This window comes from Mauremys reevesii, linkage group 10, assembly GCF_016161935.1.
Source record: "Mauremys reevesii isolate NIE-2019 linkage group 10, ASM1616193v1, whole genome shotgun sequence".
Taxonomy (NCBI): domain Eukaryota; kingdom Metazoa; phylum Chordata; order Testudines; family Geoemydidae; genus Mauremys; species Mauremys reevesii.
The window spans coordinates 56516205-56542512 of NC_052632.1; the positions used below are offsets into that span (position 1 = coordinate 56516205).

The 26308-nt window shown below is 41.8% G+C and overlaps 1 protein-coding gene across 15 annotated transcripts in view; it reads left to right on the forward strand.

Moving 5' to 3' along the window:
- Window positions 1-26308, forward strand: part of RBFOX1 (RNA binding fox-1 homolog 1) — a 2636561-nt gene that overhangs the window by 115349 nt on the left and 2494904 nt on the right. For 4 of the 15 annotated variants that reach the window (XM_039490577.1, XM_039490576.1, XM_039490579.1 and 1 more), the window contains one exon: window positions 18722-18801. The exons of the other annotated variants lie outside the window; for them this stretch is intronic. The gene's annotated coding sequence lies outside the window, so the exon portion shown is untranslated. The remainder of the gene's footprint in view (window positions 1-18721; window positions 18802-26308) is intronic. 15 annotated transcript variants of the gene reach the window in all.

Here is a 26308-nt window from a genome sequence, read left to right on the forward strand (position 1 = left end):
GGCCAGCTCACCAAATTCATGGGAAATTTTCATTGGAACATGAGAACCTCTCTGATATAAGGACCATCTGCTCATCTTGCTTGGTGCCGCATGGTTCAGGAGCAACCTCTCCCTAAAGTTAATGGAGTTATTCCCACAGTGACAAATAACGGAATATGTGACCAGGAAGCTGCCCCCTTATGTAACAGTCCCGTGGCCAGAGGATGAACCCAGACTAGCTACATGGCCAAGAAAACTGCACATGCATTGAACAAGTACTGTAGACAGTGGATACTAATGACCTGGGGGAGAGAAGAATGTTTGTTTAAAGCAGAATTGTTAGAACAATTTTTAAGAATTGAAATTATGTTGCTTCAATATATTAACTAAAATATCAACATTAACAAAAATGGTTCTACACTGGAGTCCTTTCAGGAAGACTTATTGCCACATTAAAAGGATACATTTTTCACATAAGAGATTTCTGCTTTAGTTCAGGCTCTGAATTAGGTTTTCCAGATCAAATAGAACAGCGATCAGAGGTTTTTTTCCCAAAAAAGCCAGAAACCCTTTTTACATCTTGTTTCTTGTCAAGCAATAATCACTTAAATAGCTAACCCTGAAAGTACAGAACTTACAAATCCCAGAGCTCAGGTTCTTCCCCCACCCCATGCCCCCTAAATGAATTGATAGCTTGCTGAGAAGAACAATAATATGATGGTTGCAGTTGTGGCATGGTAATCAACTGCCACAGCAAACACTTCATGGTGTAATGAAATCCAACAATACAAAGTAATATTTCCAGAGCTTGCCTTGACAAAGCCTGCAGCTGTGGACCTCCCAGCTATGGGGGAATTAGAAATGAAGGGTCTCGGCTTCTATTTAACATAGTCTTTTTTTCCCCTTGCAATGACGGCCTTGAATATGTAAAATACATGTACATTTCTAGATAGCTATTGCTAGGATTGACAGGAACAAGCAGCTGGGTTCCAGTTCTGGGGAAAGCTGGTAGGGAGAAACAGGATCTATAGATCACTTTTGCAAGCATACATTTTATGTACAGTGATTTTCTTAACATAGGGTGTATCGCAAATCATTTTGATTCCTTTCTCAGATCCTTTAGCCTGCTTTGTGCATGGGGGTGGGTAAGGAGGAAGTGACAACAAAAATGGGAAAATTCACTCCTAATATTTAATAACTTTGGGTTTCAGAAGACTCTCTATTAGAAGTTCTGACCATCAGACGAGGGGAAATTCCAATATCAACTGAACTGCATAATACATGCAAAACTCTTATCATTAGTTACTTTCAATGGCCATCACTCATGTCTTAATTAAGACCATTTCTTAACTCCTGCTTAACTCATCTGATGGTTGTTAAAGTTCTTCAGTATGGGGAATGCTAGCTACAGTTACCCAGAAAAGATGTTAATGTTGGTCAGTATCTAGATTGACCTGCTTTAGGGAGGCAACGTGGTGTAGTCGATAGGACACTAAACTGGGTGCCTGGAGAACTAGGTTCAGTTCTTGGCTATGCTACTGGCCTCAAGTCACCCTTCTGTGCCTGTGTCCCTATCTATAAAATGAGAATAGTGATGCCTAACTCATAAAGCACATTTGAGATCTATGGATGAGATGCTGTATATTATATGAAATGGTTGTGCATTAGAAAGATATACAAAAAAAATTGGGGATGGGGACACAGAAAAAGCTCACAACGTACTAGAAGATATGCATGGAAAAACTAGGTCTGGAGGAACAGATTCTAGTATTACTTAGCTTTCCTCTGAGAGAACATTTACATGAGACTGCTCTCTGCAATCAAAAGTTAAGGTCCTGCTGCTTGCTGCCATTTCTTATCACAGTGGACCAGACCCTTAAAGGGTGTAAATCTGTGTAGTTCCATTGAAGTCAGTCTCTGAGGACATGGCCCATGGATTTCAGTGGGACTGCATGTATAATGAAGCACTCCTCTCTGTGAGTAAATGTGGTGGAATCAGTGTTGCTCCATTGTGTCTTTATATGTTTGCATAGAAAACATTGTCCTCCTTTGTTATAACCCAAAGCTACAGAATGTTGTTTTAAGTGTTCGTGCCTACGTTCTTTGCAAACAAGGGTAGGGTGATCAGACAGCAAATGTGAAAAATCAGGAGGGGGGGGGGTAATTGGAGCCAATATAAGAGACCCAAAAATCAGGACTGTCCCTATAAAATCGGGACATCTGGTCACCCTAAACAAGGGGCACTCACCTCAGAACTTCCCATGTAAGCCTGGTGGGTTACCTAGCTGTTTAGAGAATGATCAATCACTATGCTGGACACATGCTATCTCAGCCTCTTTTTAGAGAAGCCAGCTTCTATTAAATGTCTCCCTACAGCTTCAAATTGAGGGTGGTTATGACATTTAATGACTTTCCTGTGTGGTTTGCATCATAAAGGTACAGCTGTTTAAACTATGGTAGTTGGTTACTAAAAAAAGGGACAGCTTCTAAACACATGGGTGGTGTGTATTTATCTAGATTGAAATAGACCACTACAGTTTATGATTAAAATGAATTCATTTTGTCCTCCAGATGTGACATGAAAAGCACGTGGTTGACTTGGTAGTTCAGGTTTTGATGAGAGATTTTTATAGTCATCCGTGAAATGCAGGACTACTCTTGGTCACATGGTATTGTGAAGATGCTATTAGTTGAATGGCTTTTGTGGCCAGATCCTACTCCCGTTGCTGCCAATGGCATTATGTCAATGGGAGCAGGGTGCAGTCCATTTTGGGATGGCCAAACAACCTTGCACTACAAAATGTTACCAGGAACTGAACTTGCATATACTTTTCCTTCAGTTCTGTTCTCCTGACAGAACAAATCAAAGCATCAGAGTGTACACTGAAACTCTCAGTATGTAGACATAAATTCCCAGTAGAATGGCGTTATAAGATTTAATTTGTAGAAGTGGGTGAAAAATGCCAATATTTTCTTCAGGGAAATAAAAAGAATTTTAGCTATTGGTTGGTTGTTTTTATTTTTAAATTCCTGCAATTGTTTGAAAACACACAATGGAAAAACTGAAGTCTTCTTTAAAAAAACAACAACAACTAAAAATGGTTTTTAGATGAAGATTTCAATTTCATTTTAGAAAAATAAGATGAAAAATTGAAGTTTTGTTTTCTTTTTAATGGAAAACCAAAAATGTTACTTAAGTTCTTGATTTCCTCACTTTGGACAGAATCTGGAAAAGGTGGACCAAAACAAATTTCATTTTCATTGAAAAACACTCTTTCAGTGGAAACCTTTTGATTAGCTCTAATTTATTTTCAGACAAATATATTGAGGTCCGCACTCCAGACTCAAAATATAATGGCCACTGCATGATACTGAAAATATTCATTTGATCTGAGGAGGGAGGGAAGAAGACACTTTTGTAGTTTCAGGTCATCTGAGATGTATAAATAATTAACCATGTGGTAAACTGCACAGCCATTTCCAAAACACTTACTCTTGAGCTCTGGAACATGGATACCACTGTAGGACTGTATGCTCACCTTGGAAAGTGCATCAGTAGATGCTTCTCTGCCACTAATTGGCAAAATAATTTTTAGCATGGGTTCATATTGCTGTAAACCAGTAATTGCAATGTGTTTTCCCCCCCCATATCTTGCTTTTTCCAGGAAAAAAGGGAAGGTTTCTATCAGCAAAACACCCAGGTTGTCTTCATTGGGCTGTAGAATTGGTATAACTGATGCTAGCCACGACTAGACTGGCCACTTACTTTGCAGTGGTTTAGGAATAACAAAATCAGTCCTCCTATCCTGGAAGGAGATGAAATATGACCTATTATATAAGATCTTCCTAACCCAAGCTATCTTCTTTACTAGATTGGTATGATAAGTTGAGAAGTTCAGGCATATAGGCAGAGACTTTCAAAGTCCACTAAGTGACTTTGATGCCAGGTTCCAAATCACTTAGGTGGTTCTGAAACTCTCAGCTATATTGCATAGTGATAACCCTTTATTTATGAAATACTTTTTAGGAGTTGAATATAGCTGACAGAGTATGTAAGGCGCTTCTAATCTGGTCTGTTTGTACTGTATTCAGTACAATGGGGCTCTAACTCATATTGGGCCTCTTGGCCCTATTATAATGATGCTAAATAATGTTACCCCTTTTTTGACCTGAGGAGATAATCAAAGCATGGGGCACTGGGGATGTTCCAGATGGGATTAGAAATTGACTATGAAGTCTAGTATTTGATGCAATGTTGTTTGTTTACAAGGAATGTACAAAGTCCTGCTTCTCTGAAAACAGGAGCAACTGAAGACCAAAGGAGTATTTTCTTAGCTTACGTATAGATCCAAGCTTCTTTCAGCCAGCACACCTCACCCAGAGCCTCTGTGTTCCCCTCAGGGTTATACTGTGCTTACAGGCTGCTTCTTGGATTTCTGAAATCTGTCTCTGATTCTGTGTGTTGCCTTCCCTTATGCAAAACAACTGGGTTGGTTCACATAACAAATTTGTCCTTGGTAGGGATTCTGATTAATTTGTCCACAGTTCCGTTAACACACCCATGGATCTCCATGAGGTTTTAACCAGTAACAAGATTTCACTTAGTTCATTACAACTATAATTTTGGATGGAATTTTCCAAACCATTCAGCTGTGATTGTTCTCTTCTCCCATTGAGGTTAATGGTAAAACTCCCCCTGACTTTTAGTGAGAACAGCATTGGGCCAATACTAAATGATCGGGAAAAATCCCACTCTTAGTCATTGCCTACAACGCAATCGGAAGAGAGATGGCAGAATATGTAGATACACAACAGGTAGCTTTGATCATGCTAGTTCAAATAATATAAGTGATGCTATTCCCAGGACTCTGGGTGTGCATTCAAGTGACAGCCTGAGCTGCCACAGCTTCGGTACTAATATTATTTGCTGTAGCTCAGATATGTCTACACATGCTGCAGTTCACACCTCTGACTGCATGTGTAGACATGTTTATATTCATAGCTGGGTAAGCTAAGGCAGGGGATAAGTGAGTTGCCCAAGGTCAGCTGGCAGAAGAGGGAGTGGAAAGCAGCAGTCATAACTCTTAGTCCTGTGCTATAACTACCACTCCTGCTCTCTTCTTTTGTCCATGTTCTCCATGTATACAAGATTACTCTGGACAGTTGTGTAAAATATTTCTGGTGCTTCTGTTACTGAGTGCACTCACAATCCCAGACTGCAAAGGGTACTCCCATAAATCCTCAGGACCAGAAGACTTTCAATATGTTAAAACAAAACAAAATCACTAAGAATAAAACAACAAACAACCTCACTGTTGGCTGCAAATCACCAAAGTCAGAGTAAGCAAATATGCAGCATTTCCCTGGCTCAGAGATCCCTGAAATAAATCACTTACACTATTTTATGACACCCATTGTTGTTATAGCCCCTGGAGCTGCAATCAAAAAGCTGAGATTAAATCTGATTTCATGAATAGAGGACAGACACAATATGAAGTCTTTCATTACGAGCAGAATTGGAACAATCTTTCTATCCCAAGTTGTGGGTGCTTCTAAAGTCTGTCTTAACACAGCCCCTCTCTGAGTGACCTTGATCAATACCAGATAGGACCTCAGTTAGCCCTCCTTAGACAATCCGTGCCACTGTGCTACAGGAGCTTGGAAGGAAGAAGAAAACTAAGAGTTGCTCTAGTAGAGAACCTCGCCTTAATATTAATGCAAAGGATCCTGTATGGCATTCTGGGGCTTGGCACCCTGCTGCTTCAGTGCACAAAATGGGCTGCCAGCATGTGCCCCAAAATTCTGCCTTGTTGTTAGGCGGTGATCCTGCTGGGAAGTGTTAACTGTTTCATTACCCCACTGCATTTAAGGGAGGAGTGATTATCTGTAAGAACCAGGATTTAGGTTAGGAGCTGAGCAATGCTAGGAGCAGTCAAGCCTGGGGAAAATGATTGGGTGGGATTTTGAATATCCTTTCAAGTGGTAGTGAATAAAACCAAACCCCACGAGGGCGATTAAGATTTGAGCCATTTCAATTTGTGTCGACTGTGTTTGAAGTAGGACAGGGAAAGCTATCTTCTCGCAACTCTGTGGAGATAAGTCTACAGCTCTGTTACAATTGTCAGTAAATCCAGATGTTTGTCTGAGAGTTTCTTACCAATTGTTAATCTTGTGGTTGCTCTTTTTTGTACTTCTGTATGTGGGTCTGTGGCCTGCGCTATGATCTAGCTCCAGTGAGTCTCCCAGAATTTCTGTGATAAAGCTCAGTTTTAGGAGCTGGCCAGCAAACTCTAACACAGTTGTGAGATTCACTTGTAAAGTTCCATTGTAGCAGTTCAAATTTTTCTCTACTATATTTGGGTTTTGTTCCCTACAACACGCAAATAGCAAAAATGAAGGGAAAAGATAATTTCAACATCTTAAGTTCTGTGGATTTGAATGCTTTCGGCCAAATCTTTGAGGGCAGCAATAACTGACTGCAAAACTGCTCCTTGGGGTAGTTGGGGGTACAAGTACAATGACCTTGAATATGTATGTACCTCATTATGCCCATCATCCATATGATGGCACTCACATAAGTAATTCCTATTACAAGATTTCAAGTATTAGCAACTTGCATTCTCCAAAGTGGAGGCCACGTATAGAAAAATTGGCTTTTTTTTTTTTTTCAGTTTCTACTGAACAAAGTAGCTTTTATTAAAGAGGAAATTGCATAAGCTGCTGGTCTATAAAACAAAGTTAAAATAAATGTGCAATTGGATTTTTAAAATCAGATCTTGTCAAGGTGAAGTATTTTTATTAAATAAATTAGCTTGCACAGCTGCTGCTCATGATATGTGGAGCTAGAGACATTCTTCAGTATACAAATGCCCATTGATACAAAGGAGTTTGGCATTTCAGAAACAGCCATGTACAGTAAATCAAGTTCATATCCATCAAATTAAGAAGATTGCATGCATACCTTTATTGCATACCATGACTCTTCCGGACATACCCTAACATCTAGAGTATCTATAGGGTGATGTATCTAGTAGTAAAATGTTCCTAGGAACTATTAGGGGTCTGGCTTCCTGTCTTTTTGCTTGTTTGGTATTTTTTGGCCATGGATTTTGTTTTTGCAAATACAATTCTGTGAATATAAGTAACTTGCCCAGAGTTTTGAATATACAGTACACTCCAGCTGTAAGAGGTCTAACCCATCTGGTAAATATCTACTAATGTATGTGCCTGTAATTAATTACAAATGTAAGTTACCATTAGTAGCAAGCACAAAGATGTACCCCTTAAAACACTGACAATTAGCGGAAGCCTAACTGGAAATTAGACTCCTACTGTCTACTGTAACTCCTTCATATCATTAAAGCAAGAAAAGTCATGGTGAATATGCCCATTCTGTCTGAGTCATTGGGCCAAACTCAGCAGAGGGGTAAAATAAAATAACTCCATTGAGGTTGAGCAGCACCTCCTTACACCAGGTTAGAATTTGGCCTGATGGGCATGGGTCTTATTGCAAAAAGAATGGTAAGTCACTCCATGCTTGGTTAGCGGATGCTGTCATCAAGGTGCAGTGCGTGGAGGGTGGGAATGGATGATTTTTTTTGCTCCCCTTAAGTAAGACCCTTAATGTTAAGCAAATGCTGTTGTTCGTAACATGATACATTTAGCTTTTGAGAAGCTCACTGAGTGGAAACTGCATTCCTCAATCTATGAATCAGCAAGACACATGCAAGCCGAAAGTGGAAACCAGGAGGCTGGCTGAACTTAAAAAGTAAGCACTTTTAGAAAGAGCTGGTGCAGCAGAACACCGGAGAAGCAAGGTACCGCTTCACTGAAACAATTTTTGTGAGCTTTTACCCTGATTCTGTTTGTTTACTGCTTATGAAAAGCAATTTATAATTGTCATGGACTCATTGATTTAGGAACACCTGTGGCCAAAGGGCACATCACGACAGCAAAACTAAATGGAACTAATTTAACTTAAAGCATACGGCAAAGCAGTGTGCTCTGCAGTTACTGAGCAGGAGCTTCCAGCACAGTGAAGCCAAAATACTTGTCTCCTTCATCGTAGCTGCCAACTCAAGGATCTGACTGACTACCCAGTATTTGAACTGAAAAGGAGATGGGATAGGATTAACTGCCCTGGCAGCGTTCAGACCTCTTTCTGGATACTGCTATGCTATTCCTACTAAAGGTGGCTTTAACTCTTGCTCCAAAAGATAATTTGAATGGCTTTGCCTTTATAATGCATTGGCTCGTACAAAATGGCATGTCTCTTCAACATTCTCCCATGCTGGGACATTACAGAATCCCATGCAAAGGTTTCCTCCTCTGCCTTTCTCCCTCTCAAATGCCTTCCTTGCAAATTGCTCATTACTATTGCTGCTGGGTTTTTTGATTTAGTAGGAGCAGCTAGAGACTGCAAATGAGAGAAGGATGCTGTTGTGCTGCAAACACATAGTTCGAGACAGTCCCACCTTAAATGAGCTAGCTTTGATCTAGCCTGCTCAAATAACAATATCAGTGAAGCTGTGACAGCACAGGCTAACCACTTGATTATGTGCCCAAGGTCTTGGGTAGACTTGTACTATCGCAGCTTCACTAGTATTGTTATTCTATCTGGCTTGAGTATATATGTGCTGCAGTCACACCACGGCATGTGGTGTTGCTGTACCCTAAGAGAATATTTTGCTGCTATCCATAAAAAGTTGTGTTCTAGGAAGCAGCAGCAGAAGCATCCCCAGCTGACTGCAGCTAGTGCATATGGGAACCAGATTCTCAAGGAAACTGCTTTCCCTAAACTGTTGAGGGCTTTTTTTTAAATGATCATCCTCTAGGGAGGAGAGTTTTGAAGGTTAGCTATTTGGGTGCCTAAATGCCATTGAAAGCCAACAGGAGTTGAGGCCTAACCAAACCGTGCCTTTCAATATCTCCCCTTAACTGTTGAATACTTTGCATAAATGATGCGATGACTAGATTATGTTTCCACTATAGTACTGCTCCTGGTCCAGGTACCCAGGTACAGAGGAATGGGGTAATCCTGGCCCCACTGGAAGTCAATGGGATTTTTGCCATTGACACTAGTGGAGTTATGACTTAATACATAATATAATATATGTAGAGGATTAAGTCATAACTCCACTAGTGTCAATGGCAAAAATCCCATTGACTTCCAGTGGGGCCAGGATTACCCCATTCCTCTGTACCTGGGTACCTGGACCAGGAGCAGTACTATAGTGGAAACATAATCTAATGTCCCTTGTGTGTGCATATGACATACTTCTATAAACAAGCCCCAGAATATTGAGTCTGAGTCTTCTCGCTCATACGCTGGGGTAAATAAGGAGTGACTTGACTGGTGTGCAAGGCATTACACTGGTGAGCAAATCATCCTTCCAGTTCCAAGTCTGTGAATAACCTGATTCTGCTATATTATGGAAAAGGGTTTGACATTTTGGGAACATGGCACTAGACTGGCCCTGGCACCAAGAGTTGTGTACAGCACATCAAGTGCACCAAGGAGGTGGTTTAAATAGAAATCTGCAAGGCTCTATTTCAACTTGAAAGCCGGATGGTTTTAAAATAAGCTTTATGTCAATCGCCTTCTTCTTTAACCCTGCATCATACTTTGAATAAGCCAGCTTTCCTACATTTCCCAGCTGACAAGTCCAATTCAAATCAGGTTGCATTAGTCACATTACATAACACCAGCCCAATCTGACATGACTTGTCTGTGGAAGGTGGGTGCCATTGATTGACCTGTTGAAGCCATGGGACAGGAGTGGTTAATTTTATAGTTCTAACAAGGTGAGACATCTCGTGGGACAAGATGCATTTGTCATACTCCGCAACAAAGTTGGCCTATTTACAGGAAGATGTACAACTTCCTGATGGTGCTTCTTAGATCTTAACTCCTCTTCCTCTTGCATTAGGAAACTGATGCTGGCTTTCAGGCCAGAGCTACTCTCCTGAGTGAATGGATTTTTCTTTTTTGTGATCTCTTCAGACATTATATACAGTGAGGCTGTGCCTAGCCGCTGCAAGGTGGTTTGCGGGGAGCCTTCCATCTAGTTCCCTTTGCATCTCAGCACAGGAACCGTGCCCAAGAACTGTCTTTGTATTCAGTGCATGCAAGGAGAGCCAAGACTAGCTCTCTTGTAAGCACCAGATTCTCTTTTGGGGGGGAAAAGGGCTGAGTGCAGCAGGGAACAGCTATTTCACTATGTGAAAGGGTGGAGCAGTGAGCACAGTTACCCAGTGCTTCCCTGAGTATCAGCTGCTTCTGGCACAACATTTCCCAGAATTCTCTTTGGGTGATGCAGCTCTGCACCACCCATATGAAATGGCACATGGTATTGAAATCTTTCACTAGGAGGTTGTAGGTTGCTAGAAGAGAGGATTTGGCTAATATGGGGAAGTGGAACATAGGAAATTGGATAACCCCACGAAGCATTTGACTTTTGTTGCTTCGGCATCTTGTGTAAGCTACTGCCTTTGGTTGGCCAATATCCTGAAGCCAAATCTCCTTCTGTGTATCAGCACCACAGACCTCATGAAAATCCCATTGTTTTGTTTGCATTTTGGTGTCTAAGGGCCCTATTGGAAAGCATCACATTGACTTTTCTTTGGCATTTGGATCAGGCCTGAAATGAATGTAACTATAAACCTGCTTTCATTTGCACAGCAGTGAGAAATGTTTAAAACAAGCAATTTACACGGGTGGGTTAGGGAGCTTGCTCCAGGGCCTGTGTTGCAGCACTTGGAAAATCTAATCCAGGTGTCAGATTATCTGTTGGAAATGAGCGATGACAGGAATGTCATTTTTGGCATTCCTCCCTCTCCCATTGCAGGGCACAAGTGACATACAACAAGGAAACTGACACTGGGGAACTTGCAGGGAATCATTAGAAAAAGGCTGTCTATTACCTGTTCTCCGATCTGGTTTGGGGGCAGGGAGCGGAGTGGGGAGAGAAGCAAATAGTAGTTTCTTGTAGATCTAGCCTTCTAAACCAAGCCATCAACAGGTTTTCCAAAGCCACTCTGGAACACTGGATGGTGATGACTCATAACACAATAGGAGGAAAAACTTATTAATGGAGTTAGGTATTATCATTTGGACCATTACGATAAATGGTGAATTGTTAATGCTAACTTTCTCACTTCAAAAAAATTGCACTAGAAAAGCGGAATATGTCTTACTTTTACCTTTTAAAAATAAAAAAAAAATCTCTTCATTCAAAATTTTTCACAAATTAATTTATAGGGTTTTTGGGTTTGGACCAGCCTTAGCCTGCTATAAATATCAACTATAGTTATACTGAAGCAAATGTCTCTAACGTAAACAGACATTTAAAAAAACAACGAGGAGCCCTTGTGGCACCTTAGAGACTAACAAATTTATTTGGGAATAAGCTTTTGTGGGCTAAAACCCACTTCATCAGATGCATGGAGTGGAAAATACAGTAAGCAGGTATAAATACACAGCACATGAAAAGATGGGAGTTGCCTTACCAAGTGGGGGGTTAGTGCTAACAAGCCAATTCAATTAAGGTGGAAGTTGCCTATTTTCAATAGTTGAGAAGAAGGGGTGAAAACTGAGGGAGGGAAAATCGCTTTTGTAATGGTTAATGAGGCCAATGCAATCAAGGTGCAGAAGGTCAGACTAGATGATCATAATGGTCCCTTCTGATCTTGAATTCTATGATTCTATGATAAGGTGGCTCATGTCAAACAGTTCACAAGAAGGTGTGAGTATCAGCAGAGGGAAATTACTATTTATATAACATAGTCCTATTTATCGTCTACCTGCAGATCTGCTCCCCATTAAAAGAAACAGATTGACAGAGCCATAAGGGTACCCTGAAGTCCCCTACTCCAGGACAGGCCCAACAAAGAAAGGTAACAGAATGCCACTAGCCATCACCTACAGCCCCCAACTAAAATCTCTCTAGCACATCAAGGATCTACAATCTATCCTGAAGGACGATCCATCACTCTCACAGATCTTGGGAGACAGGCCAGTCCTCGCTTACAGACAGCCCCCAACCTTAAGCAAATACCAGCAACTACACAACAAAAACACTAACCCAGGAACCAATCCCTGCAACAAACGCCGTTGCCAACTCTGTCCGCATATCTATTCAGGGGACACCATCATAGGACCTAATCATATCAGCCACACCATCCTGCACATCTACCAATGTGATATATGCCATCATGTGCCAGCAATGTCCCTCTGCCATGTACATTGCTCAAGCCGGACAGTGTCTATGCAAAAGAATAAATGGACACAAATCAGACATCAAGAATTATAACATTCAAAAAGCAGTCAGAGAACATTTCAGTCTCCCTGGTCACTCAATTACAGACCTAAAAGTCGCAATATTACAACAAAAAAACCTTCAAAAACAGACTCCAACTAGAGGCTGCTGAATTGGAATTAATTTGCAAAATGGACACCATTAAATTAGGCTTGAATAAAGACTTGGAGTGGATGGGTAATTACACAAAGTAAAACTATTTCCCCTTGTTTTTCCCTCTCCCCCCGACTGTTCCTCACACTTCTTGTCAACTGCTGCAAATGGACTATTTTGATCACCACTACAAAAAACTTTTTTCTCTCCTGCTGGTAATAGCTCACCTTAACTGATCACTCTCGTTAGAGTGTGTATGGTAACACCCATTGTTTCATATTGATTGTTTCATGTATATATCTTCCCTACTGTATTTTCCACTGCATGCATCCAGTGAAGTGAGCTGTAGCCACAAAAGCTTATGCTCAAATAAATGTTAGTCTCTAAGGTGCCACAAGTACTCCTCGTTCTTTCAGCTCTAGATCTGAATCTATTTCATCGATAAGGAACTCAGGCCCAGACAGCCAACTTGCCCAAGATAATACAGGAAACTTGAGGCAAATGGCACAATAAATGCTGAGTCCACATTCAATGCCTCAATCACAATACCATCCTTCTAAGACACTCTCAAAGCCTCGTTCTTATTTGTGAACTCATGAGATCTGGGACAAGACATTGAGAGCTGGTTATTTGTAATTTTTTTTTTCTTCAAAATCTTAACAAAGCCTGCTGGCCGGAAATATCATGGCAATACTTTTTTCGATAACGCTTGTTTGCTGTATACGCCATTTTTATTTTGTTTCTGACCTTGTGTTATAGTCTTGTGAAGAAAAGTTATGGGCCAAATGTATCTCTGCTGTAACTCTGCTCATGTCAATAGAGCTACACCAGCACTGAGTTCAGTTCTATAACTATAATTGTGCCGTCCCTGCATCTTAGGGTGTGTGTTGCTTTGGATCACCAAAAAGAAACTACAGACCCAGTTGCTTGTCTCATTCCAAGGTCAGCCAGGGCTCTACCTTGAGTATCCATTAGAGTTTCAAGTTATCTTTCATAATTTCAGGTTCCACCACTGGCTAGATCCTCAGCTGATGTGAACTGTGGTAGTGCCATTGACATAGTTTATAGCCACTGAAGATCAGGCCCATGGGCTGAATAAGGTATCTGAGAGACCAGTCTATCAGGTCACTTGTTTGCATGCTCCATTCTAAAATGTTTGTGGTCTATCAATATCTTTGCCCCTTTCAAGACAGATTTTTAACATTTCCAGAAGCTGTTCCCTGTACAGTAACTTGTGACTTATCTATCAATGAATCATTAGAGTAGCATAATATTGCTGGCTCTCCTGAAGCCTGTCTACTGTAAATTAAGTATACTTCCTTTCCTTTATCTACCAGGTCTGCAATGGTACAGTGGTTTCCATTAACTTTCTAAGCAGAACAAATACGGCACACTTACAATTGGTTCCATTTCATAGAGAATGTTAGACTGATTTATTCAAATCAATTCATGTTAGCAACCGTAAAAGTGAGCATAAGAGCTTATAATTCTATTTCTTAGGAAAATACATTCTGACAGTTTAGGGCATTAGCTGATTAAAGGTAAGCCATTACACGGTGCAAAGACCCATGGCGAGAGAGGGGAAAGGAGCATGAGACTTGAAATGTCTTTCCTCTCCCTCCCCCCCACATATGTCTTAAAGTAGTCAAGGTGAAATAAATATTTTTAAGCATAAAATACAGTAAAATAAGTGATACTAAGAATGAACAATGGGCACTTAAAAGGATCAAGAGTGTGTGTGTTTTTTTTTTTAACCTGCAATACTAGATTCACTCCAAAGCTAATGCAAACAGTTATGCATTAACCTTTCTGCTGCCCTGGAATAGGGTTTAAACACTAACCCTTACACCATCCTACATAATGGCAGGCAGAAACAAACTGGAGCCTTCGCTCTAGCTCCTGTATTTTATTTTTTCATGTGGGTGAAGAATGCTTGATACCTCTTTGCATTTCTGCAGTAATGGAAAGCATTGTTTATCCAGAGCCCTAGGCATCCCAGATGCATGTCTTGCAGCAGCATAGTCATTGATATCTAACAGAACCGAACCCCCACCAAACACAAAGCCTCTCTCCCCCTACACTTCCACATCTAACCACTGAGGTCAGTTTCTCATTTTGTTGTGATACAGAAAGGAGTCTAGACTTCCTGCATTAGCCAAAACTGGGGCATTGATAGGAGTTTGACTGATGGCCACTATAGATGTGTTGCCCTTCAGGATGGAAATCTGGAGGAGATGGCTGAGCTGAAAAAGGCAGGCAGTTTATCTAATAAAGTTCACAAGCTGGGTGTCCTTTGGGACTTGGCTGCTCCTTAGTGTCCAGACAGCAGCTGGAGCCATGGGTGCTGTATTTGTTTTTTCTCCACATGGTGAGAAGGTTGCAACTTTCTTTTGTGGATGTGAACATGTGGCCTAGTAATTCATGCTATTGTCCCCTCCAGGTGGAGTTACTCCAATGCATTCTGTTCAGGGCTGCTCCTGAAGACCACTCAAACTTCGGGTATCAGAGGGGTAGCCGTGTTTAGTCTGGATCTGTAAAAGCAGCAAAGAGTCTTGTTGCACCTTATAGACTAACAGACATTTTGGAGCATGAGCTTTCGTGGGTGAATACCCACTTCGTCGGATGCATGTAGTGGAAATTTCCAGGGGCAGGTATATATAAGCAAGCAAGAAGCAGGCTAGAGATAACGAGGTTAGCTCAATCAGGGAGGATGAGGTTTTTGTATATTGCCATTCCTAATATCTGATTTGTGTCCATTTATCCTTTTCTGTAGAGACTGTCCAGTTTGGCCGATGTACACAGCAGAGGGGCATTGCTGGCATAGGATGGAGTATATTACATTGGTGGACGTGCAGGTGAATGAACTGGTGATGGTGTGGCTGATCTGGTTAGGTCCTGTGATGGTGTTGCTGGTGTAGATATGTGGGCAGAGTTGGCATCGAGGTTTGTTGCATGGATTGGTTCCTGAGTTAGTTACTATGGTGCAGTGTGCAGTTACTGGTGAGAATATGCTTCAGGTTGGCAGGTTGTCTGTGGGCAAGGACTGGCCTGCCACCCAAGGCCTGTGAAAGTGTGGGATCATTGTCCAGGATGGGTTGTAGATCCCTGATGATGCGCTGGAGGGGTTTTAGCTGGGACTGTATGTGATGGCCAGTGGAGTCCTGTTGGTTTCTTTCTTGGGTTTGTCTTGCAGTAGGAGGCTTCTGGGTACACGTCTGGCTCTGTTGATCTGTTTCCTTATTTCCTCATGCGGGTACTGTAGTTTTGAGAATGCTTGATGGAGATTTTGTAGGTGTTGGTCTCTGTCTGAGGGGTTAGAGCAGATACAGTTGTACCTCAGTGCTTGGCTGTAGACAATGGATCTTGTGGTGTGCCCGGGATGGAAGCTGGAGGCATGAAGGTAGGCATAGCGGTCGGTAGGTTTTCAGTATAGGGTGGTATTAATGTGACCATCACTTATTTGCACCGTGGTGTCTAGGAAGTGGACCTCCCGTGTAGATTGGTCCAGGCTGAGGTTGATGGTGGGGTGGAAGCTGTTGAAATCGTGGTGGAATTTTTCCAGAGTCTCCTTCCCATGGGTCCAGATGATGAAGATGTCATCAATGTAGCGTAGGTAGAGAAAGGGCCTGAGTGGACAAGAGCTGAGGAAGCGTTGTTCCAGGTCGGCCATAAAAATGTTGGCATATTGTGGGGCCATGCGGGTGCCCATAGCGGTGCCACTGATCTGGAGATATATATTGTCATCAAATTTGAAGTGTGTGTGTGTGTGTGTGTGTGTGTGTGTAAAGGCACAGAGCTCAGCAACCAGTTGTGCTGTAGCATCATCAGGGATACTGTTCCTGACAGCTTGTATTCCATCAGTGTGTGGGATGTTTGTGTAGAGAGCCTCTACATCCATGGTGGCTAGGATGGTGTTTTCTGGAAGGTCACCAATGCATTGTAGTTTCCTCAGGAAATCAGTGGTGTCACGGAGATAGCTGGGAGTGCTGGTGGCATAGGGTCTGAGTACAGAGTCCACATATCCAGACAGTCCTTCAGTGAGAATATACAAAAACCTGTAGGAGAACACTTCAACCTCCCTGGCCACACAATAGCAGATCATAAGGTGGCCATCCTGCAGCAAAAAAACTTCAGGACCAGACTCCAAAAAGAAACTGCTGAGCTCCAGTTCATCTGCAAATTTGACACCATCAGCTCAGGATTAAACACAGACTGAATGGCTTGCCAACTACAGAACCAGTTTCTCTTCTCTTGGTTTTTACACCTCAGCTGCTAGAAGAGGGCATCATCCTCCCTGATTGAACTAACCTCGTTATCTCTAGCTTGCTTCTTGCTTGCCTATATAAACCTGCCCCTGGAAATTTCCACTACATGCATCCGAAGAAGTGGGTATTCACCCACGAAAGCTCATGCTCCAAAATGTCTGTTAGTCTATAAGGTGCCACAAGACTCTTTGCTACTCAAACTTCAGTTAGTTAAGCCACTTAGCAATGTTTCATAGAAGTTGCACCTTTGACCTGTAGACTATGCTGGCATCCTCCTTCATTTCTGGTTGAAATTCAACATACCAATTTTACTTGATAAAGCCCATTTATTATGTATAAGTTATGGTGGTGCCTATGTGGTCCCAACTGAGATCAGGTCCCCATTGTTCTAGCTTTTTGAAACAAATGTTATGAGTGAGGTGGTGGAGGGTGGGGATTACCTGAAAGGGGAGGTCAGCAGGTGGCAAGGGGAGGGAATAGCAGAGCACAGTAGACGTTGGGCTGAGGTGAAGAGGTTGGGGAGGGTTGGAACAAAGAGCCAGCAATCAGACTAAGACTGTTCATTGTTCAAATGTCCCTGCCACAGCTGCTTTTGTGTCTCCTGCTGCTGCTGAATCTCTGCCCATCCCCTCAGCTCACTCTACCCTGGAGTCTGCCTCTTGCTCTTCCCTTTTATGAGCCTGCGGGAGAGGTGAGGCTGTCAGGTCATGATGATCTGGATGAGGGGCACTCCCCTGAATGTGTCAAGGGGGAGGAGTAGTCTCATCTCCTGCCCCCCTTTTAGTGCAGTTGCAGCTACCACAGAGACAACCTTTCTGTTTTTGCTTTATGCTGGCAGTCCAGATTTGGTAGGACCCTCAAGCTTCGCTCTCCCTGTCGGCAAGGCATTCTCAATAGTCTTTGACTCAGGAAATTGTTTCCTCTCAGTGGCCCAATGGAAGCTAAATTTGTTGATGTTCAAACTGCAAGACCCATTTAGTTCTACTGGGCTTTGTGTGATGGGGTGGATTGGAAGACTTGTGTCTCTGGAATGTCTAGAATGGGTGGGAGTTTTTTAGACTCTGATTTTGTATTGTAACAGTTCTCCTCTGTGCTTGTGCCTAGAAGAGTGTAAAATGTAGTCAACAAATTAAGAAACAAAATGTAAACAGTAATCCCTTTGACAAGACTTGCATGTGTTTCCAGGGTGCTGCCCAGGTTATTACAATGAGTACAGTTTCCAATGCATTGACATTAGGATCTGTTCCTGCTGTATTGAGAAGGGTGAGACAGCTGGGAGGATGAGATAGCAAAAGGAATTTACTTACTGAGGGCTCTATAGCGGCATTTGTTAAACTGTTTTTGATTTGCTAGGTACTTTCCTTACCGTTCTTTTGCTTTATGGTTGCTCATGGATGCATTAGAGAGTTTGGGAGATACGTAGGAGCTGTAAAATGGATTTTGGTGCAAAGATTCAAGAGAACAGAACAAACCAGAGCCTCAGAAGTCTGAGCTCCTTCAGACATGTATCTCAGTAATACAAATAAGTTTATTTCAATGTATGGCAGCTGTTGCTGCCACAAGTTCTGAAGCGTGTTTCTAGCATGAAATCTAATGATGAATGAAATTTAAAGAACTGGGACTGCCAGTACCTTATTAGGACTCAGACACAGATGGCAGGATATGAGAGGGTGGAGGACATATGGCCAGGAGTACAGATCAGCAAAACAAAGCAGGAAAAGGCTTTACTGGGGTAAATTGCAGAGGATTCTGTAGTGATTCCACCTGAGAGAACTTGAACCTTAATCCTGGGCAAAAAGATGTGTATGTGCTTACAGAGATAATATGGTGCAGATGCACTCTTCTCCTGTGCTTCTGCATATGAAGGAGTCAGATGAACTATTACATCTAGTTAACACTCAGTAAGTAGAGTTTCACTGAGTTGGCATGTCTCCTGGTCATTGTTGCTGCAACTTCTCTCAGCTGCATCTGATCCAAGACTTTCAGACCATGGCCAAGTGGAAGAAATTGTCACAGAGAAAGTCATCTCTCAGCATTTTTTCTTTTTTTTTTTTTTTTTTTACCCAGCGTTGCAGTTATCACGAAAAATGAAGTAATCAGGAAGCAGAGCGTGAGGCAAGGTGGTGTGCCTGAGCTGCAGAAAAGAGGTCAGCCTTTGGTGCAAGTGGTAACTGCAGCTAAAATATAGGAAAGGGGAAGAAAGGAAGGATTGAAAATGTAAAATAAATCCCCTGGGATCTGTGATGACTCAGACGTCTACAGAGTTTGGGTACTTAAGCAGTGCTGTGTAATATTAACTAAAGCTCCTGTAAGAGCCCTGAGTGGTAGGTGTCACACTCAATTTACAGGTAAGGAAACTGATGGAGGAATCCATCCTTTCCCCGTGGCTCTTTTGCACTAGTGATGCTAGGGAGAAATGGCCATAAAGCAGGAATGAGCCAACCCCTCTACCCCCAAGGAATACCCTCAGCCCCAGTGCAGGGTACGTGTGTGTGTGTGGGGGGGTACAGGCTGAAGCAACCCCACACCTTACTTATTGTGGGGCTTGGACTACACTCTGAAATTAAGTTGCTATAACTATGTTGCTCGGGGGTGTGAAAAAGCCACATATCTGAATGATGCAGTTAAATCAACCTACCACCATGTAGACAGTGCAAGGTCCATGGGAGAATTCTCCTATCACCCTAGCTACTGCCTCTCAGGGAGGTGGGTTACCTATGCCACCAGGAGACATGTTGGCATAGGTACCATCTAGGGTGACCAGATAGCAAGAGTGAAAAATCAGGACAAGGGGTGGGGGGTAATAGGCACCTATATAAGAAAAAGCCCCAAATATCGGAACTGTCCCTGTAAAATCGGGACATCTGGTCACCCTAGTACTGTCTTCCCTGCAGTACTACAGTAGCACAGCACCGCTGCAGTTCTTGAAGTGTTGACAAGCTCTATGTTGTCTGGTTTGTAAGTATTTCCTTCTAAGGACTGAGGTCCAAGTTCTGTGCTGATTCTCCTGACGGAAGCAGCTCTGGCACCTTCCAAATTCCGATTATTATGGGTATCAAAACTGCCCCCCAGAGTAATTTAGAGTAGCCTCAGGGGCTTAAGCTCCAGAGTGCTATTCTCATGTCTGCGTCTGATGAGAACTTAACAACTTTTGAGCCGTAATGGTTCATAAAGCTTTTGGTTGTCAGAGACCACCCTGCCTCTGCCTTTGAGATCTGCAGGAGGCACTTTGGCTGGCAAAAGCAACACCGCATCCTTCCAGCCTCAAATACTCAATTTAGAAATGTTAAATTAAAAGTTAACCTTTTTTAAAGAAGCTTTATTGGTTTGTAAAATATTAATGGATGCCCTTCTAAAGTCTCAGCAGATCAAGAAGGTTGTAAATTAGTTCTCCATTAGATTGTTGTTGCTTTCATATGTAATGAAGATACCATATAGCACATGCTTTGAAATGAGCATACTTTGTATATTTCCATGCCATCAGCCTGGCTTGTGCAACAGTGAAAATGAATTTCTACACTAATTGTCCTGAGCAGCTAGCACGTGTTGCAGATATCAGGCTTTTCAGCTGATTGTGTTAAATTATTGTCATACTGCCTGGATTTGGGTACAGTGGATGAAATTTACCTCTGTACAGAAACCTGGCAAAACCTGTGCTCCATTTAAGTCCCTAAAAATAGGTTTTAAGTGCTGTATATAGAGCTATGCAAATAAGAGATTTCTTTAGTTTGGTGGTAATTCTGAAAAGCTGGGAAAAATGTTTTGGGTCAAATGAAATATTCAACTCAAAACAAAACATTGTGTTTCAACTTCAAGCATTTTTAGATATTTTTGATATTTTTAATAAAGCAGAGGAAACTTTTTTGAGCAAGGTTATTTTGAACACAGTTTGAAACTTTTTGTTTTGAAAATGTTGAAACGAATGTTTAGGGACTCTTGCCTGATTTTTTTCCTTCTAAACAAACTATTTGAAATGGACACACATTCCCAAAACATTTTGGTGTAGTTGAATCTGCATTATTTTCTTGGAGGGGGAGTGTTAGACAGAAGGCTTTGTCAGCTTCTAGTTGTATAAGCCTAATGCTGACCTGTGCAAGGGTGCGTTTCACCCCCTATAGCTCATGAGAACATGAGTCCATCTAGCCCAGTAGCTTGGGCTTGCTGTATAGCCTATGATGCATGTGTTTAAACCCTTATGATTAACTTGTGTGATCTACAGGTGGGTCCAAACTCCTTCCAATTTTAGGAAAGTTTTTAAATATAAACCTCATAGCTCAGCTCCTTGGCCAGAGCAATCCTAAGTGGACTATGACAGTAGAACACTATCAATACGAATTCTCAGTAACAGGAAGCACACAAATATCTTTGATTCTAATGACATACTTGTACTGCTCTCTACCACCTTGAATAAGTCCTCTGTAAGCACATGCTTAACTTTTAAGCTTAAACATTAAGCACATGCTTATGTGCTTTTCTGAGAAAGGGGCCTTGGCCAGTGACCTATCAATATTTGGATTACTATGTGGATAGACTTTACAGTTATGCCACTGTAAATGCAAGCAGAATTTCCCCCAAAGGGCATAAAGGATAGGTAATAAAGTGCTGTATTATAAACTGTTGACCATGCCTCGTAAATGGGATAAGTTAGCCAGGTGCTCGGCCCAGTAATAAAGTAAGACTGGATCTACAATATGCGCATCTGTGCTAAGGACAGCTTCAAAGTACCCTCCGATCTGTATACACATAGAATTCCACTTGATAAATTCTTCCCTGCTGGCAGTGAACAGCTACAGATTTCTGAATTAATAAGTGAAGTTTTAAGTCCTAAGGGAACCATCATTAATAGTCGTGAGCCATTAAAACAACAAATACTTGTTACTTTACTTTCTTGTTGAAGGCTTTTTGTTACAGAAATAAAAGCAAGACCACCTCTTTCCCAGCAAGCTCACGGTCTGGCAGAAGCAGTTGCTGATTCTTTGGCCATTTCAAATTCTCTCCCGAGATGAGGGAGAGCCTTATAATTGTGTTTTGGGTGTTTCTTTCATGGTGGTGGTTTCTTGGATCTTTTCTGAAACTATCCTTCCTTGGACTATTTTAATAATAAAAATTAAAAAATGACAACTGGGGAAGATATTCTGCTCTCCAACACATTGGTGTAAATCTGGAGTAACTCTGCTGTATTACTGAGTTTATACTACTGTAACAGAATTTTTGGCCTATGACCTTTTAATAAAAAGCTATTTTAAAGATAAGCATTTGTATTTCCTCTAAAAGCAGAGGCTGAGATTATTGTAGTTACATGGGCATTAGACATCTGAATCCTGTAGGAGGCTTTGATTCCCAATTCCCATTAACATTAAAGCCCTTGGGTTGCTTTGAAACTCTCAGCCAGAAGGTCAATGGGCCGATCCTATGGTCTTAGCTAATCATTGTCCATATTTAATGGACACTTTGATAAACTTACTCAAAGGAAGCTGCTAATGGAACACTGTCCAACGTGGAGACAGTACATATAGCAGATAGCGTTTTCTTAATGTGGCCGGAAAACTGAAGATTGCAGCTGTTTTTATAATTACCCCACTATTCAATTTGCTACCACATTCAGTACCCAGATGAGTAATTTTTTTAGACACATTGGTGGTAGTAAAACAAACCACCCCACAATCGGTTGAAACACTAATACGTCATTGGAAAATAAAACAGGAATAATCTGACGCAGGCCAGCAGGACTTGAAAGGGGGAGTTCTTGTTAGCCAGTTGAACATGTGGCACAGGTAAGGACAGTGAATTCCCAGCATGGTAATGGCATGGCAGCAGGAATAATAAAGGGCTAAAAGATTAGAGAAAGGCATGCTATTAGGGATGGGCAAACTTGTTTGGCTTAGATTCAGATCCATTGGAACATGGCGAATTGGAAAGGTTGATTCCAGGTACTATAATGTTGGACTCGCATCATACTTAAGAGAGATGGAAAAGAAACAGAGGACAATGAACATAAGTACAGGTTCTGATTGTTCCATCATAGCTTTGAGTGTGGGTAGAGGAGGCTCTTCTCCGTCTACTATGTAGCACAAGCTTCCCTTTAGCTAGGAAAACATGTTCCTGTGTTGCTTGGGTGGTGGTTTGTAAATGAGTCATCTTGGGGGTTTTCCAAAACCAGTTCAAGTCCAAGAGGTTCCATGAGCCTTGAACTCCATGAGGATCTCCCATCCCTACCACTTTGTGGACTAGAAAGGAGAGAGATTGCTCTCTGAACCTTTGCCTGCTTTTAATTCACTATGAAACAGAATAAAGGCTGCTATCAGCTAGAGTCTCAGGCGTGTCTTGTAAAATGTTCCTGAAAGTGGGACATTGGGCTGTCACCAAGCAGTCATGGCAGGAGCTGAAATGCAGAGTGATAGGCCATTCTGCGTAGTATATAACAGCTAGCAAACTTCAAGAGTCTCTTTCATTGCATCACTGGCCAAATGCCTGAGGGATGTAAACCTTGGGGTGTTTCTGATTCTCCTCCCCCCGCCATTGGCAATGCATGTACTACAAAGTAAGTGACCATGTGTTTTAATTGCAGAAGTAAGAGCTAATCTTTTCATTGGGGTCTGTCTGAAGTGATCATATCTACTGACTTCTGGCTGAAGTCCTGCCATATTCTGTTAGCTATTGAATGGGAGTGTTGATGAGTCTGATCAGTTCTAAAGGATATAACAATGGCTGACATGTATTAGCTGTGTTTTCCCTAAGGCCATGATAACAGAGGAGTGTTCCTTACATGGATTTCCTTTAAGCATAAACCCAACCCATGGGTGTAGACAGCCATGAAGGCAGATACAATGCTGCGATGTTGCTAGAAATGGGGAACAGGATCCCTGGAGCCTATTCATGGAGGTGCACACGTGCTGCACAGATGTCTTGTGCATCACTGCAGGCCTGGGGCAGGACTGATGGGACTGTATCTACCCAGATACACTGGTCATTCTGTTCCAGAGGTTGGATGCGAGATACATAGGGCCTAATCTTCAGAAGTGCTAAGCCCCAAAAGATCCCATTGAGTTGAACTGGTGGGGTGGATGCTCGGCACTTCTGAAAACTAGGCCCGTGGATTCCGATACAAGTACTATAAAAGTCACTTGGTGAAACAGTTGATTTCTATAGCACTGCTCCAAACATAGTACCTGATAAGATCATAGGGAAACCTGAACACAAAATCTTCCAAGCTGCTTGAGCTGATCTGTATAAAGGGAAACCACACTGCTGTTTTTCCACTCAGATTTTCCAAGCCTCTCCATCCTCAAGGATAACCTGAGTTCCTCCACTGAGATGCATCAAGATAAACCCTTTAGTCAAAGAATTTTATCAGAATTGTTTGCTAGTCCATAGCAAATGCTGTTCCCAGAACTGTGCATGCTGCTGCTAGCACGGCTGACACTGATATGGGGGCTAATGGCACCAACAGGCAAACAAAATGGCTTCTGCACAATTAAAAACACAGGGAAGACTAAATAAAGAAGAGGGCAAAGCAGGCAGGGGCAAAATGTTGCTTTCAAGTGAACCATGTCAAAACAATGCACAGAGAAGAACAGCACCACTGACAGTCTAAAATGAACAGACAGGTGCACCATTAGCTCAGGATACTATTCCAAAGTAAGGCCAGCTGGCATGCATACATATAATTCCATATTTTTTATATATATTCCTTTAGGCCAACTGGCAGCCTGTGCATTTGCACACATGGATATTTTAGGTCCTAGCTCTAGTGATTTCACATGACTTCCCGTGCTCAAAATTCAGACAAATGCCGACTGAATCAAGTTAAAGGATGGGAATGAAGACCACACCAGGGAGCAAGGCACTTCCCAATGCCGCAGTGCTTCAGGCGTATGAATAATGGGAGTGTTTGTTATTTCAGACCTCGCTAGTCCAAAGGTTGGAAGTTGTCATATAAACAAGCTAGTAATAGAGATGTTCCTGCCACATTCACTCTAAGTTATAACCAATACAATCAGCGTCTCCAATGTTTGTCAGTGAACATAAAACTCTCTAACAAGGAATAATGAAATATTTACAAGCTTTTTAGAAGTGATTAGGACAACATGATGCAGAGTTTAATGTGGAAGCTAATATAAGTAAACTGAGTATATAAAATTAATTTTTCATTTATGTTAATTAATTTTCAATCCTATCTCTCGACAATCTGTCCTCTCTTTAGCAATAAGAGATGGCAAGCTACCTGATTTAACTTAAACGTAAGGGTTGATTTTATTTTTTTTCCATTCGCTGGACCAATTTTACTCAAGTAAAATTTACTCAAGTAGCTCCACTGACTTTGGTGGCATTACTCCTGTTTTACTTGTATATAAGCGCTTAATATACTGCCTGTCTTCTGGTAATACAGGCACTTTGCATTACATTGAACCTGAGCTACAGATCCTGTGTTCTTCACTGGAGGGGTTCTACATTGAGCAGTTTTATATCACATTGCGTCATGAGCTGAGATACATTGAGGAAATGCAATAGGTATTCCACCAAACTCAACACCATGATGCTTCAAATGAACTGTTGTCATGTGACACTTTCTCCCTCATACTCCTTGTTGAGATACTTAGAGCTGTAAACACTAAACCTGCCGATTTTCCATTGCAGCAAAGGGGTGGCTGTGGTCAGAGAAGCTGGGTGGGTTTTCAAAAGCACTCTGCATTGGCGTAACTCTGCTTGCACTGGAATCCATGGGGAAACGCCCATTGTTTTCAACAGGAGCCGCGGTAGGCCAAGGCAGAGCTTTTGGAAATTCCTACCCATTGTGTTCATGTTTGCAAGCCTGCTCTTGACTTTCTCTGGGTGAAATTCACACCTGTACAGAGGGCCAGCATGAGGCCTGTGTAAGTAACACTTAAAGGCTTGTTTGAGGGCTTAAATGGGACTTAAGTGATGTGTAGACCCAGTGATATCCCCTGCATGAGGTGAATTTCACCCTTTGTGAACTTGAACAACTCAGGCTGTCAGTACTTCAGTTTACTCATCTATAAAATGAGCAGAAAAACACTACTTTAGCTCACAGACTATGGTGAATGTTAGTAGGCATTTGGGAACTGTTCTGAGTTGAGCTGGAGGAAATGTTTCAACTGACAGAGTGAAAATGGCATCAAAATGTGCCTTTTTGCACAATGGTGAGGATTTGCGTTCTGGGGTTTTGTTTGTTTTCCCCTAGCAGTATTACTGTGTGTAATAGCTGCCACCTCAATGGAAGAGGAGGGCATGGTAGCTGAAGTGTTGTGTGAAGTGGCGGGTGTTTTTGTTAACTATTGAGGCAAAAGTAGTGTGCAGTGCATGGCAGCATTGAAAGTATAGTTGCTCTGATACCAAGAAAAAGTTTTAACTCAGTGTCTTTGCATGAAGAAAAGCAAGGAGAAAGTGGATCTAAAAGTGAAATGCCTAAGACTGGCACTTGATGATACACTGCAAAATAATTTGCATATTCTTAATGTAATAAGTAAATGTAAAACCAGAATAAATCTTGTACAAAGCACCCAAGATCAACTCTGGAGCTGATAAATGAGGTTTCTTATGGTTATATAGAGCAATAAGGATACTGGAATAATTTATAGGTGCCAGGCATAGGGATCAACTATAATTACAAATAAATCTACAGCTGACAGGCTA